The 14,713-nt window shown below is 44.3% G+C and overlaps 1 long non-coding RNA gene across 1 annotated transcript; it reads right to left on the bottom strand.

Annotated features, from left to right (window-relative positions):
- Positions 1-770: 770 nt before the first annotated feature.
- LOC310633613 lies at positions 771-9,744 on the bottom strand. Its single transcript, XR_014491041.1, has 3 exons — positions 9,410-9,744; positions 8,878-8,947; positions 771-2,282 (listed from the first exon to the last, which is right to left on the bottom strand). It is a non-coding gene; the product is annotated as an uncharacterized lncRNA (long non-coding RNA).
- Between the last annotated feature and the right edge of the window lie 4,969 nt (positions 9,745-14,713).

Below are 14,713 nucleotides of genomic sequence, written 5' to 3'. Positions count from 1 at the left end.
CTACAGTTTATAGCAGTTGCCAGATGAAAACAGCTCAAGTAAAATAAATATAAATTACTCAGGTAAAGAAAATCAGACAGTGCATGCTTGAACCCAAAGCATCATTTCTATTGTTTATAATCTCTCCCGCCTCCCCTCTCTTTTCCTTGAGAAGATATATAAAGGAGGATTTCCTGGTAAAGACATTTTATGTTTTATAACTAGCAAATCAATCTGTAATTTATCTTCAAAAGACACCTTGGATATATTTTTCTCTTCTTTCCCTGCAAAAAACCCGATATTCTTTACAGAAGATCCTGGACATGTTGAAGAAATGCTTGGGGGAGCATTGGATCATGCAAATCTATAGACCTTTCCTGGCACCCCCACTGATGGCCTCCTTGGACATGTGAACCTGGATGTTGAAAAGAATCGAAGTCAAGAAGCTTAAAGGATGAATCCAATGTACGTTTTCCCCATCTGTGGAGAAAATTATCTTGCCCCCTTAGAGAGGAAACTGAAATTATCCTATGATGCCTGGAATGTCTTCCTAGGGACCACTAAACTGCAGACTTCATTTACTTCTTTAAAAATGGATGGTGTGCTGTCCACTGTAATATCAACAGCCTTCTGCTTTATATGTCAGCTTTACAAAAATGGTTAATGAGGGGGGGGAGAAGAATAGGTGTCAGAATGGAGACCTAGAATTGAGATAATTTGGGATTAAAACTGCACTTAGCTACGAAGCTCCCTAGAACACCAGACAGTATTATGCGAGCATTAAACTCAAGATAGAGAAGAAGAAAAAGTCAGCTTGAGCTTTTTTGGGAAAAGAGAAAAAGGTAATATAAATGGAAATACTGTACATCAATCATATTCATCCAGAAAGAAATATCCTTTATAATGAGAGATGTTCTGCAAAGAATTTAGGTTCAAGTTAAACATGCTAAGAGTTTATCACCTTTATCCTTTATTTATACATGTTCCCTTTGCAGAATATAATAGATCTATGCTTATGGGTCTTACTTTGGAAATTCTCATCCAGCCATTCTTTGCTAGAATTACTGATTATTATTTTTTCCCACCAAGCACTGGATTCATTGGGATTTGTCCTAGTGGCACAGTCGTTTACTAAAACTTAATTCCAGCAGAGGAGGCCCTTACTGCTATTCCCCTTAGTGTGAAGCTAGTAAAGGAAGTCTGGGTATTTCATCTTTAGCAAAGAAGCAAGCTGGCACAACAATCAAGTTGTGATTGGGAACAGAGTGCGGTACTTAATTAAGGCTCTGTCTTTTATTCTCAGGAGGCAATTCAGCTGGGCTTGAATAAACTGGAGGACTGGGGCATGGTGGGAATGTCTCTCGAAGGAGCAAGAGAATTGGGTCTCCCGGGCTGCCTCATTAGCATGACAATATCCCCCAGGATGCACTTGGCATGATGTAATGCTCAGAACTAGAGAGATGAAAATGTTCCTTGCAGGGGGCTGCAACATTTGCAGCACACTGGCTGTTACTTCGGGGCATGGAATTTCTGGGTCCCTCTTTCGGCAAGAATTGTTTGCTAATTGAGAGAACTTAAGCAAACAACATGCCATTAACTCCCGTCCCTCCCCCAGCTTTTCTCAAGCAGCACTAAGAAACAAGCAGCCTTGGCGATACTCATCACAAGAACTTAAGAAGCTGAACATTCTACCAATAGTACCTCTTAACTCTTTTGAACAAATTCCACTTCAAAAGAATTGTAATGACCTGCGGGGCAGCACAATAAAAGTCTTTCACTGTTAAGAAAATATACAAGAAAATCTGAAATTCAAAAAATGCCTCTAAGTCAGTGGACAGCCTGTATTGCAACATCCCTGTGAAAAAAACTCATCATATGGAGCCATTTTGCAATAGAGCAGTTATCCACCAGGACTATCTTGCAATCCTTTGCCACCTCCCAAAACTCATTTATAGAAATGCCATGAAACACATTCACACCTTGAAAACCTTGCTCATGAATATAGATATCCAAGCTCAAGTTTCATTACCTACAGTTGGCAGCATCTGCGGATTCTTTGAGGGCTGATAAAACCAGCATAGATTAGAGCGAAGTGTTGAAAGAGCAATGATATGAAAAAAAATGTATATAAAAACTATACCTCCAACAGGATGAATGTGTGACATCTAAACCTAAAATTCAGCTTAATATTAAGGATGACCAAGACAGAAAGACAGACAGATTGCTAGAAGAATTCAGGATGGCTATCCTGCTTCTGAGTTCTTTTTCAGTGTCACTTAGATTAAGCAAGGAGTGCTGAGGTCCTAAAATAAAAATTAATTCTTACAGTTGGGGGATTTCAAAAGTTAGCAGCATTAGGAAAGAAAGAGTGAAGAACCTTTTGTTTGTAGAAATGAGCATAAAAGATTAGCAGAGTTGTGACTGGTATACAAGTTGCAGTTGGGACATAATGTGGTGGCCAATTTCTGACTGGAGTATCCGGGTATCTTACCATTCTGTGGAAGCAACCAGGCTATTGCTGATGAACTGCTACACCCAACCTGGAGGTTTTGCATAGGATTTTGTGCAACTGCAATACCTGAAGTGCCACCTTTACCGATGCAAACAAAATTAATGGTAAAGACTGTGAGGCATAGGATGAGTGTGTATAATCATTTTATCTTGCAGATAGTACATGTGTTCAAGAGTGTCCTCTACCTTGAAATCCTTGAGGCATCAACTTTTAAGTTGAAGATATATTTCTTTGCTCTGCTCTTGTCTTTGTATTAATTGAGATGTCTTTCCTTCCTTGCTTGCTTCCTTCCTTCCTGTGATTGATGATGATGATGTTGCAGATTTGATACTCCAATGAGTATCAGCACTTCAGACTAATTTTATATACATTGTTTTTATTCACTTGCCCAGTGACTTCATGTTTGTTTGTTTATTCATTGGCTAGATTTATATTCCACCTTTTCTTTAGGAATACAAGATGCTTATAGAGAGGCAGGTGTCTACTTTCATTTGATATGTACACGATCACCAAATCTTTGAGATAGGTTGGGCTGTGAAAGAGATACAAGTAGTCCTTGACTTAGTTCATTTAGTGACTGTTCAAAGTTACAACGGCGCTGAAAAGTGACTTATGACCATTTTTCACACTTACAACTATTGCAGCATCCCTATGGCCATGTGATCAAAATTCGGATGCTTGGCAACTGACTCATATTTATAGCAGTTTCAGTACCTTGGAGTCATGTGATCTGCTTCTGCAACCTTTTGACAAGCAAAGTCAATGGGGAAGCCAGATTCACTTAACAACCATGTTACTAACTTAACAACTGCAGTGATTCACTAAACAACTGTGGCAAGAAAGGTCATAAAATGGGCTTTTTTCACTTAGTTTTAGTTTAGTTTTATTAAATTTTTATACCGCCCTTCTCCCGAAGGACTCAGGGCGGTGAACAGGGCATATAATAAAAATACAAAACTACAAAAGTTAAAATAGAATTAAATTAATGCCCAAGATAAAACAATAAAATATACAAATATTTAAAACCCAAATAACTCCCCATCAGGCCAGGCCAGCTTGTTCAAATAGGTGGGTCTTTAACCCGCGCCGGAAGGAGCGGAGATCCGGTGCCATCCGGAGCTCAACCGGCAGTTGATTCCACAAAGCCGGGGCGCCCACAGAGAAGGCCCTCCCCCTGGGGGCCACCAGCCGGCATTCTCTGACCGGAGGCACCCTGAGGAGGCCCTCTCTGTGGGAACGCACAGGGCAGAGGGGAGTTGACGCCGGCAGCAGGTGATCCCCGAGGTATTCCGGACCCATGCCATGTAAGGACTTAAAAACCATCACTAAGACCTTGAACCTCACCCGGAAGACAACTGGTAACCAATGCAGCTCGCGGAGCAAAGGTGTAACATGGGAGTACCGGGAAACTCCCAAGACAACTCTCGCGGCCGCATTCTGTACCAGTTGGAGCCTCTGAGTGGTCTTCAAGGGAAGCCCCATGTAGAGAGCATTACAGTAGTCTAGGCGAGAGGTCACGAGCGCATGAGTGACCGTGCACAGGGCATCCCGGTCCAGATAGGGCCGCAACTGGTGCACCAGGCGAACCTGGGCGAAAGCCCCCCTAGTCACAGCTGCTACATGATCTTCCAGGGTAAGTCGTGAATCTAGGAGGACTCCCAAGTTGCGAGCCCTATCCACGGGGGGTAACAGCTCACCCCCCATAGAAAGGGATGGAACATTTTGAATGTCCCGGGATGCCGGAATGCACAGCCACTCAGTCTTGTCAGGGTTGAGTTGAAGTCTGTTCCTCCCCATCCAGACCCGAACCGCCTCCAGGCAACGGGACATCACAGCGAGGGCATCACTGGGGTGGTTTGGGGTCGAAATAAAAAGTTGGGTATCATCAGCATATTGATGATACCCAACTCCAAAACCACGAATGATCTCACCCAGCGGTTTCATGTAGATGTTGAACAGGAGAGGCGAGAGAACCGACCCCTGAGGAACTCCACAAACGAGAGACCTAGGGGCCGATCTCTGCCCCCCTGCCAACACTGACTGTGAACGTCCCAGGAGATAGGAGGAGAACCACCGAAGAACCATGCCTCCCACTCCCAATCCCCTGAGACGCCGCAGCAGGATACCATGGTCAATGGTATCGAAAGCCGCTGAGAGGTCTAATAGGACTAGGACAGAGGAACATCCCCTATCCCAAGCCCTCCAGAGATCATTCACCAGAGCGACCAATGCCGTCTCCGTGCTGTACCCGGGCCTGAAACCCGATTGGTACGGATCCAGATAATCCGCTTCATCCAGGACCAGAGGGAGCTGATGCGCCACCACACTCTCAACAACCTTCGCAAGAAAGCGAAGGTTGGAGACTGGATGAAAGTTGTTCAACACAGCTGGGTCCAAGGCTGGCTTCTTGAGGAGGGGTCTCACCACCGCCTCCTTCAAGACAGTGGGGAAATTACCCTCACTCAAAGAAGCAGATATCACCGCCTGGAACTAGCCTCGTGTCCTCTCCCTAGCTGCATAAACCAGCCAGGAAGGGCACGGGTCCAATAAACATGTGGTGGAGCTCAGCCTCCCCATAATCCTGTCCACTTCATCAGGGGTCACAGAATCAAACTCCTCCCAGATAACATTGACAAGACCGCCCGTGTCCTGATCGTCAGACTCTGCCCAGCTGGAGTCCAAACCGGTCCGAATCCGAGCGATTTTATCCGACAGATGCTGACCAAACTCCTCGGCATGACCCTGCAAGGGATCCCCCCTCACCTCCTGATTAAGAAGTGAGCGAGTCACCCTAAACAGGGCGGCCGGGTGGTTATCTGCGGACGCGATGAGGGTGGAGAAGTAATTATACCTCGCCACCCTCATCGCAGCGAGATAAGACCTAATATAGGTTCTTAACCGCAACCGGTCGGATTCGGATCGGCTGGACCTCCAGCAGCTCTCTAGGCCCCGTTTCCGACGCTTCATCTCCCGGAGCTCCACGGAGAACCATGGAGCTCGTTGGGATCTGCACCGGGTCAGGGGCCGCAAGGGTACAACTCGGTCCAGTGCCTCAGTGGCTGCCCTTTCCCAGGCTTCCACTAAGGCATCCGCCAAGTTGTGAGCGACGGAGGCAGGTGGGGATCCCAGCGCTGCCTGGAACCCGTCAGGGTCCATTAAGCGCCTGGGGCGGTACCATCTAATTGGTTCCGTATCCCCACGGCGGGGGGTGGTAAAGTGGAAGACCAGCCGCAGGAGGTGATGATCGGTCTATGACAGGGGCATGATAAATGGAGAGCCCCCACCAAGATCATCCAACCATCGTCCAGATAAAAAAACTAGGTCCAGGGTGTGGCCTCCCTCATGAGTTGGTTCAGAAATTACCTGCGTCAGGTCCATGGCCGTCATGGAAGCCATGAGCTCCCGAGCTAACTCAGATGACCCTCCCAGGGATGGTAGATTGAAGTCACCCAAAACTAAAAGTTTGGGGAACTCAATCACCAAACCGGAGAGGACATCGAGTAGCTCAGGCAGGGCTGCCGCTGAGTGACTAGGCGAAACGTACACCAGCAGCAAGCCCAACTGCGCCCCCGAACCAAACCTCAAAAAGAGAGACTCACACCCGACTATCTGAGGGACGGTGGTCTCCCGCGGACATAAGGTCTCCCTGATAACTACTGCCACTCCCCCGCCCCTACCTTGAGCCCGAGGCCGGTGTAACGCTCGGAAACCTGGTGGGCAAAGATCAACCAAAGGGACCCCACCCTCTGGGCCCAACCAGGTTTCGGTGATACAAGCCAGGTCCGCATGCTCACCCTCCACCAAATCCCGCACAAGGGGAGCCTTATTAACCACGGACCTGGCATTCAGGTAAACCAGCCGGAGCTCAGGAGGCTGCGCATCCTCGCTCCCGGCACCTCGGGGAAGAAACAGAGGGTCGGAGCGCCTCACCGCTTGTAAACAGCGGGGACGGCCCTCCCGGTAACGATACGGCCCTCTGTCCATACGCCTGCTGCCATACCCCAGTGTCGTGGGAATCGGTAATCCCACGACCCGCTCCTGAGCCCCAGATGTAACCACACCCCGCTCCCCCCGAACGCAGTCGGACCCAGGCCTGGCCTGCACCATGGTTGTATGGCCACCCCCCATAGTCAAACAACCATTACCCCCCACCCCTCTCCCTAACCCCCTAAAAAATTTAACTAAAAAATTAACCAGGGGCCTCCTATTAAATTTGGATCGAGAGCCCCTGACCTTACCCGGCCATCTCTCAGGGTCCCAATAATTGGGCCCTTCATTGAGACTGGGAATGGCAAAAAAGGCGGGACGCGCCCAGGAGAGGGGGGCACCCCTGAGGGCGAGCAAGTCCGTGCTGGAGTATCTATACATAAGTCCAACAAGTCCAGATAAGGCAGTCCCATAATGGAAAAGTCCAGTAGGAGGTTCTAAAGGAAGGGAGTGAAGCATTCGGGCCATCGACCAACCTACTGCCACCCGGTTGGATGCTCCCGGGGGCAGACCCCAACCCGTCCTCCCACGACAGGTCGAGAGTCTGATCCAGGGGATGGTCCAGAATGTACACCCTGGGTGGGGCATAACCCATAGAGCTCCCACCTCTATGGGAGTGCCGATGTAAAAACAAGCCGCTCTCCCACTGCGGCTTGCACCCAGGTCCGTCCCAGTCCAAAGGGGAGTAGGGAGGCAGATGGAGAGTTAGTAATTGGCAGTCCACCGGAGCTGCTACGGCCATCGCAGACCAGATGAAAAAGCACCGACCACCGCCATATCGCTGCCGATGGAACGGGCCAGCAAGCCCCGAAAACGCCGTCGTCGCCATCACCGTCGGAGGCCGGAACAAGGCAAATGAAGCAGCAGCACCGCCGCCGTCGCCGCGGTCGTCCTCTCCACTGCCAGGGCAGCCCGAGGACGCCGTCACCGTCGCCACCTCCGCCGCCGGAAGCGGCCCGAAAAACAATACCAGGGACATCCCTGCCACCAAGCTGACCAGCGGTCGTCCCCTCCGCCGTTGAAACGGCCCGAAGACGCCGCAGCCGCCAAAAGCGGCCCGAGGCAGGTCCAACAGAGAGATCCCCGCCGCCGCCGCCGCTGACATCGCCGCCAACACGGAAGCGCCAAAATGGAGCTCCGAGGCCACCGCCGATCAGCTGGAACTCCGAGGCCGCCGCCGATCAGCTGGAGCCTCAGAGACGCCGCCGAAAACCGCCGAGAGCCGGCCAGAAGCAACAGCGTTGCCCAAAACAACAGAGAACGTTTCACTTAGCAACAGAAATTTGCTAAATTTGCATGCTTATTTTATAATGTACACAAAGGATATTTAGTTAAGGAGCATGCCTTCATATTTGTACAAATATCTAATGTACAAAATTCATTTTAACAGAATCGAGTATCTGTTTTTGCTTATTTTTTGGTTATTGTAAGTCTCCCAGAGTCACACTGTCGAGCTGGGCAGCCATATAAATCTCTTAAATAAATACATACATATATACAAAAATTGGGCTGTATCTATCATTGCATTCTATCATAAGTAAACTGCTAGATCTTCTCAATAACACTGAATATGTGCATGTTATGGCAATGCCATAGGTATGAAATAGGTGATTGCATGTTTGTCTTCATTATTTGGGCATGAATATTTATTTACATATTGATGAAATGTTCACTTGCACACTTTTTTCTATAAGAAAGTGTGATTATAAGAAAGGGGAGTAGAAGACTACAAATTTTACAAAGTCTCTAATGAAGAGCAAGTGACAATTAGCAAAATGTTGAATCCATCCAGGACTTTACTGGAAATAATTATTTGAAATTGCAGGCATGCTTGGCTTATGATTCAGTGCCCTCTTTCAACTCTGTCCAACCAGGTGTGTTGGACTTTAACTGTCATCATCCCTTTTCCTTGGGAATTCTGTAGTTTGTGATCCTGATACGTTAGGAGGGTGGCAAATTGGGAAACTCTGTGATAACATATCCATTTATAGCAGTTGATTTACACTGCAAATATAGTGCTGGAGCTATGAGATTCTTTTCCATTATAAATCCACCTGGTTTCTTCACTTTAAGTAATTAGAATTTAGCTCTTTTTAAAAAAAAACTCCAGATTTTTCTGTTTACAGGAAGCTCTATTGTATTCTATTCTGAATGCTATTTAGTTGAAATTTCTACAATAGGTCTTTATTTATTGTGTACTACCATGTTATGGATAAGAAGATAATATATATATAAATAAATTGTGGAGGGATTGCAGCATAAACACCATTTGCACACACATTTTTCCCCCCAGAAAGCGAGGTTAGGGAAATTCCTTTTGTGGGTTTCACACATCCTTAGTTTAGTCTTCATTGTCAGCCAAGCTTAGGATTGGCACAACTGCAGAACTAAAAATATACCTTGAGCATTGGGTGACTCATTTGGTGGTCCTTAGACTCTAAAGATCACATGGCACAGCCCTTCAGTCAGCTGAAACACAAGAAAAAATAATAATAGTCAAAACAGAAAGAGAGAAAACTCTAATAAAAGAGGAAGGGCTCTTCAAGATAATGCCAGAAGGTGTGAAGAAAGGTTGATTGTTTTAATGGATTTGCTATGACTATTTCAGCGATATATCATGCATCATTGAAGTGGGAAGGGAAGGGCAACCATGAATAAAAATCTGTGTTGCTGGATGTACAGTAGAGCTGCCTGCAAACAAGGAATGAAAACATGATTTTTCAAAGGATACAAAGGGCCCTGAGGTGTCAAACATGAACAAAGTAGAGATGATAGGCTTCTCTTGCTTCTATACAAAATTCAGAAATGGTTTTGAAAAAAATGTTCTCTGTATGTGTGTATGTATAAACAAGAAAAGGAAAGGAAAAAAATCCCTAGACAACAAAAGGTCTGAAAGACTCTTAGATGAACATTCAATAAAATGGTACCCACTGTGACTCTGTCACTCTATTGTGTGCAGCTCTGATGGCTGTTTTGCATCGTTGGCCATGGAAGTAGAAGCATATTCAGTCCCATTTTTCTGAGTGGCTAATCCCACAAGTGCTTATTCATTCCTTTTTTTTTCTTTCCTGACGGGTGAAGCATCACATAAAAAGATTTGATGACAGTAGTAGATATGCAAGGTTGCACATAAAAATCAAAGGTATAAATTGATTTCCCATGAATTTTTATGAAAAATTCAGAATAAAATCCTGGAAGGAGAAAATAAATCATGTGAAAGGAAATTGGTTGATTTAGGGTACAACTTCCATCTTCCATAAAATCATCCCTCTCTTTGTCTTCCTTACCCCATGCAATATTTCTGTATTAGTGTCAATACATAAATAAATCTTAACATTTCTTTAAGCCTTAGTACTACCCGTCAATGAATACTGCATTGCACTAGTAATTATTTTAATTATGGAAGGGAGGGAAGGAAGGAAGGAAGGAAGGAAGGAAGGAAGGAAGGAAGGAAGGAAGGAAGGAAGGAAGGAAGGAAGGAAGGAAGGAAGGAAGGAATTTCAATTTATCAACTGCTTTTTAATGGTTTATCTAGATCAGGGATCCCCAACTCCCGGTACCAGACCACAGCCCTTTAGGAATGAGGCTACGCAAGCAGTGGGTGAGTGCACAAAGCTCTATCTGCACATGTATGGGATTAGGCTGCACACACAAAACCACCCCCTCCTTCCCCACCACCACTGCCAGTCTGTGGAGCCAGAAAGGCTGGGAACTGCTGATCTAGATGATCTTTGATTTTATATTTATTTTGATGGTCTCTTCTCACTTCATGTCAAAGAAAGACTGAAAAGTGGATTATCCATATCTGTTCAACTAGTTATTTATAAGCAGAGTTTTTCTCTTACTTAGGGTATACCTGTGGTACAGACATGTTTTACAGAAAAGGAAAATAAAGGTGATATTTAGAACATGGTTTCTCCAAAACGGCCTCATCAAAACCACATTGGTACAATCTTAGTAGTTTATAGTCATCATTTTCCACAAGGTATTATAAGTTCTGGCTCTTGACAGTAACACAATTAAGATGGAACATATGCTTGTAAAAATGTTGGTTTCCATTTTGGGGAGTTGTTTTAATAAATATTGAGGCGTTATGTGTACATCATACCCAGATGAGATTCAAAGAAGAGAATGGAGTAAGTAAACTTCATATGGAAAGTGTTAGGTCAGACTTCGTAGCTGTGAAGGAAGCCAAGCCTGATATTTAAGGAGGATACCAAATAATATTTAGAACATGGTTTTTCCAAATCAAGGTATGGAGAAAGCAATGAACACTAAAGAACGGAGCTTTGCTACCTTAAAAATTAGCTGTCAGGAGCTTCATAAATATTATTGTTTTATAACATGAACAAGAGGGGTGATTTGGGGAGGGAATGCATTTTGGCATTAAAATAATTTCTCCACTACCTCAATTATATCAAATGATCTGGAAAGGTTCTCCTTGGAGAAATCAAACTAATGTACAGATGGTTGGAGGGCCTGATGCTTGCTTTAGAGGTGTTGATATGAGCATTAGTCAGCAACACAGATTCCAATGAAGTAAGTGAATAATGCTGTCATAGCAGTCTTTCAAAGCCATAAATTAATTATTCCACACTGGTAATTGAAACCATTTTAGGAATCAGGTTTTGGGAATAACTGCCCAATGATGTCTAGTAAATTTGTGACTAAGGCTATCACAATGTCTATGTCATGGTTCTGACAGATGAAACTCTTCAAAAGAACTTTGAGGCATTGTTTACCTTAAAGAATCTTTTATTCATGAAACATAGTATCGGCACTACATAGTTGAAACCAAAAACTAATTCCCCCCCCCAGGTACAATGTAACAAAGCACAATTCCCTCCTCCAATAAACAGTCATAAATCGTGTTTCCCAATTACCTTGAAGCACGGGCTTTCTCCCCAGCTCTCCAGCCCACCAAAACTCTTATCAACTCAGGGCCCAATGACCTTGGGTGCCCACGGCTGAGTTAATATTGTTATGACTAGCTGGGCTGTCATCCACATTCCCCCTCCCAGCATCACCTAACTCTAAAAGCAATAGAGGGGAAATGGCTGCATTTCCATCTGTTGTCAAAGCAAGAACATCTGATGTTAGCAACACTGACAGTCTATAGGTTCTATTTAGGTTCTCAGAAGACATAGTAATAGACTATTGGTTCTACTAAGGCACAAAATGCCTGAAAGATTCTTTAGTCTAACTAGTATCATGAACCATATTTTCTGCCATTGGTGGAGCCAATGGATTACTAGAAAACTTTTCAACAAATAAATTACTGATCCTGTGGAACATGTAGTATTAATCGGGGTTAATTAAGTGGAATAAATACTGGATCCTTCCATATACAGTATATCCTCTGTTTGGGTGCACACAGGCAGTCTGTAAATAGCTTTGGACTAAGCTATTTAGATAATTTTCAGATAAAGGAACATAAGGGATTTATAATTTTAGGGATTTAACATGGCTTGGTGAAATCAACATTACCCGGAAGAGAATCTGCTTCACCGCAAATGTTTGTTGTGTGATATTGAACTTTTAGCAGATGACAGCCATCCTGGTTCAGTCGTATTTGGTATCATTCTAGCATATTTCTGCATGGGATGAACTGAGGCAAATTTTGCCCATGACAACGGCATCCACTTTGCTCTTCAGTTGCAGGCATTTTTTCCCTCTGCTTTCATAGATTGAGAGAGTGATGTGAAAAGGTCATTGGTCTCTTCCCACTCTAACAGAGGCTTCTTGAATCCCTCCAAAGTATATTACCGGGAGAAGAAATGACAAAAGCATGGTAAAGATGGGTGACGTTCCCTGAGGACAGAGATTTTAATTTTGCTACTTTGGGATGTCTAAGAACTGCATTGGCTTCTGTTGATTGCACTGTCTGTAGTGGCCTGACCTTGTCCCTGAGGGAAGAGTTATCCAATAAATCTCCTCCTAACAGGGCATCAGGAGACTCCTGTCCCTTTACAGCCATGATTTTAATGAGCAAGCAGAGTGAGTGATCATCACATGACTGAGCCCAACTGTGAAACTCCAGGCACCATGAGCAAGAGCACAGAGCATCCCATTAACTTCTTCCCTTTGAAGTCCCCGGGGTCTTGGCTCCTCAATGGCCAGCTGCCCAGCTTCAGCCTGCAGGCATTTGCAAGACATTGTTTGGCATTGTGTTCACCTGGCTGGAGAATCAGAAGACAGAGGAGATACCAAGGGAGCCGTCTCCCTTGGCTGCCTTTAAAATCTTCCTTAGGGTTATTAGGAATTGTGACAGATCCACATTTGGCAAAAGTCTCAATTAAAGACTAATCAGCAGAACATGGTCACTTGAGAGTTGGAACTTCCTCCGACTGATTCAATAGCCAAAGGCTAAAAACATTGAAGCAGCCAAAATCGTTAGCCAAATAGGATGATTTTCCTTGCTCCCTGGCCCTTAAGCCAGTTCACCCCACTGAAGGAACTGCTGATTTGGCAGCATTTTCTTTTGGTCCCAATTGTCTTCTAGACTAGAGGAGTCACCTATTTTTTAAAATAATGCACTAGTCTTGATTCTCCTCTTTTGTCTCCTGGGAAAACATGTATCGACAGTATAGTCATTAGCACCCATTAGGACTCCATTAGGAAGGTGCAGAGCTAGGATGGTTATTTTAAACATTGAATGTTACACATGATTCATCCAGACCTTTGCATTCAACTGTTCTGAAGTCTTCAGCAATGTGTCCTAAGACAGCCTGAATACCTTGGGTCCTATCTTTCTGATGCTGATCTGCTCTGCCGGCATTACTACAAAGCCCTCCATAGGGATTTCAGTCAAGATAACCAGTGGGTCCTAGATGATTTGGTCAGGGTCACAAATGGTCATTGTAGAATGGAAACCCATGGAATCCATTGCCACAGCTTCTGCTGGGCATCATTTTATTACTTCCTTGAGTGCCATCATAACAGCAGAATGGGAAGTATTCACAGCACACATCTCATCCTGCATGTGAAGACCCTTTAATAAAGACAAGCCATCCAAAAGTACCATCATTTTATCATAGTTGATGTAGGGCTATCATATATATAGGCTGTAAAAATCCAGATGACCATTGGAGGCAGCAAAGAGCAAGAGGTTTTTTTATCTCTACTCCCATTCAATCATATTATTTTTATGTCTGTCTGTCCATCTACCATAATAATAATAATAATAATAATAATAATAATAATAATAATAATAATAATAATAATAATAATAATAATGTTGGAAGGGACCTTGGAGGTCATCTAGTCCAACCCCCTACTCAGGCAGGAAACCCTATACCATTTTGGACAAATGGCTGTCCAGTCTCTTCTTAAAAACTTCCAGTGTTGGAGCATTCACAGCTTCTGGAGGCAGGTTGTTCTACTGGTTAATTGTTCTGACTGTCAGGAAGTTTCTCCTTAGTTCTAGGTTGCTTCCCTCCTTGATTAGTTTCCATCCGTTGCTTCTTGTCCTGCTTTCAGGTGCTTTGGAGAATAGCTTGACTCCCTCTTCTTTGTGGCAGCCCCTGAGATATTGGAACACTGCTATCATGTCCCCTCTCATCCTTCTCTTCATTAAACTAGACATATCCAATTACAGCAACCGTTCCTTATATGTTTTAGTCTCAGTCCCCTAATCATCTTTGTTGTGTGGTCATCTAGCTCGGGTGACCATAGTAGTGAGGTCATGCCTCATAAGTACTCAGAGGCTTTGATACACCTGGGTGCATTGATGTAACATTTATGTGTCTGACAACATTGGAGGTCTTCAGTAACTCCTATGCTGCTGAACTGATCAATCCGTAGCTCAGCTTTACTGAATAGATTTCTTTTTAAAAATATCAGCAAATATAGTGTAACATTATACAGGTAGCCCTGACTTACAATAGTTCATTTAGTGACTGTCTGAAGTTACAGCAGCATTGAAAAAAATGACCTATCACTGTTTTTCACACTTACAACCTTTGCAGCATCCTCATGATCACATTATCAAAATTCAGATGCTTGGCAATGATTCCTATTTATGACAGTTACAGTGACCCAGGATCATGTGATCCTCTTTTGCAACTTTCTAACAAGCAAAGGCAATGGGGAAGTCAGATTCACTTTACAACTGTGTTACTAACTTAACAACTGCAGTGATTCACTTAACCACTGTGGCAAATGTTGTAAAATGGGGCAAAATTCACTTAACAACTGTCTCAATTAGCAGCAGAATTTTTGGGCTCAATTGTGGTT

This window comes from Vipera ursinii (genome assembly GCF_947247035.1).
Source record: "Vipera ursinii genome assembly, chromosome: 2".
Lineage (NCBI taxonomy): Eukaryota > Metazoa > Chordata > Lepidosauria > Squamata > Viperidae > Vipera > Vipera ursinii.
The sequence above is the reverse complement of the archived record's forward strand: the minus strand, read 5'-3'. Positions and strand labels throughout refer to the sequence as shown.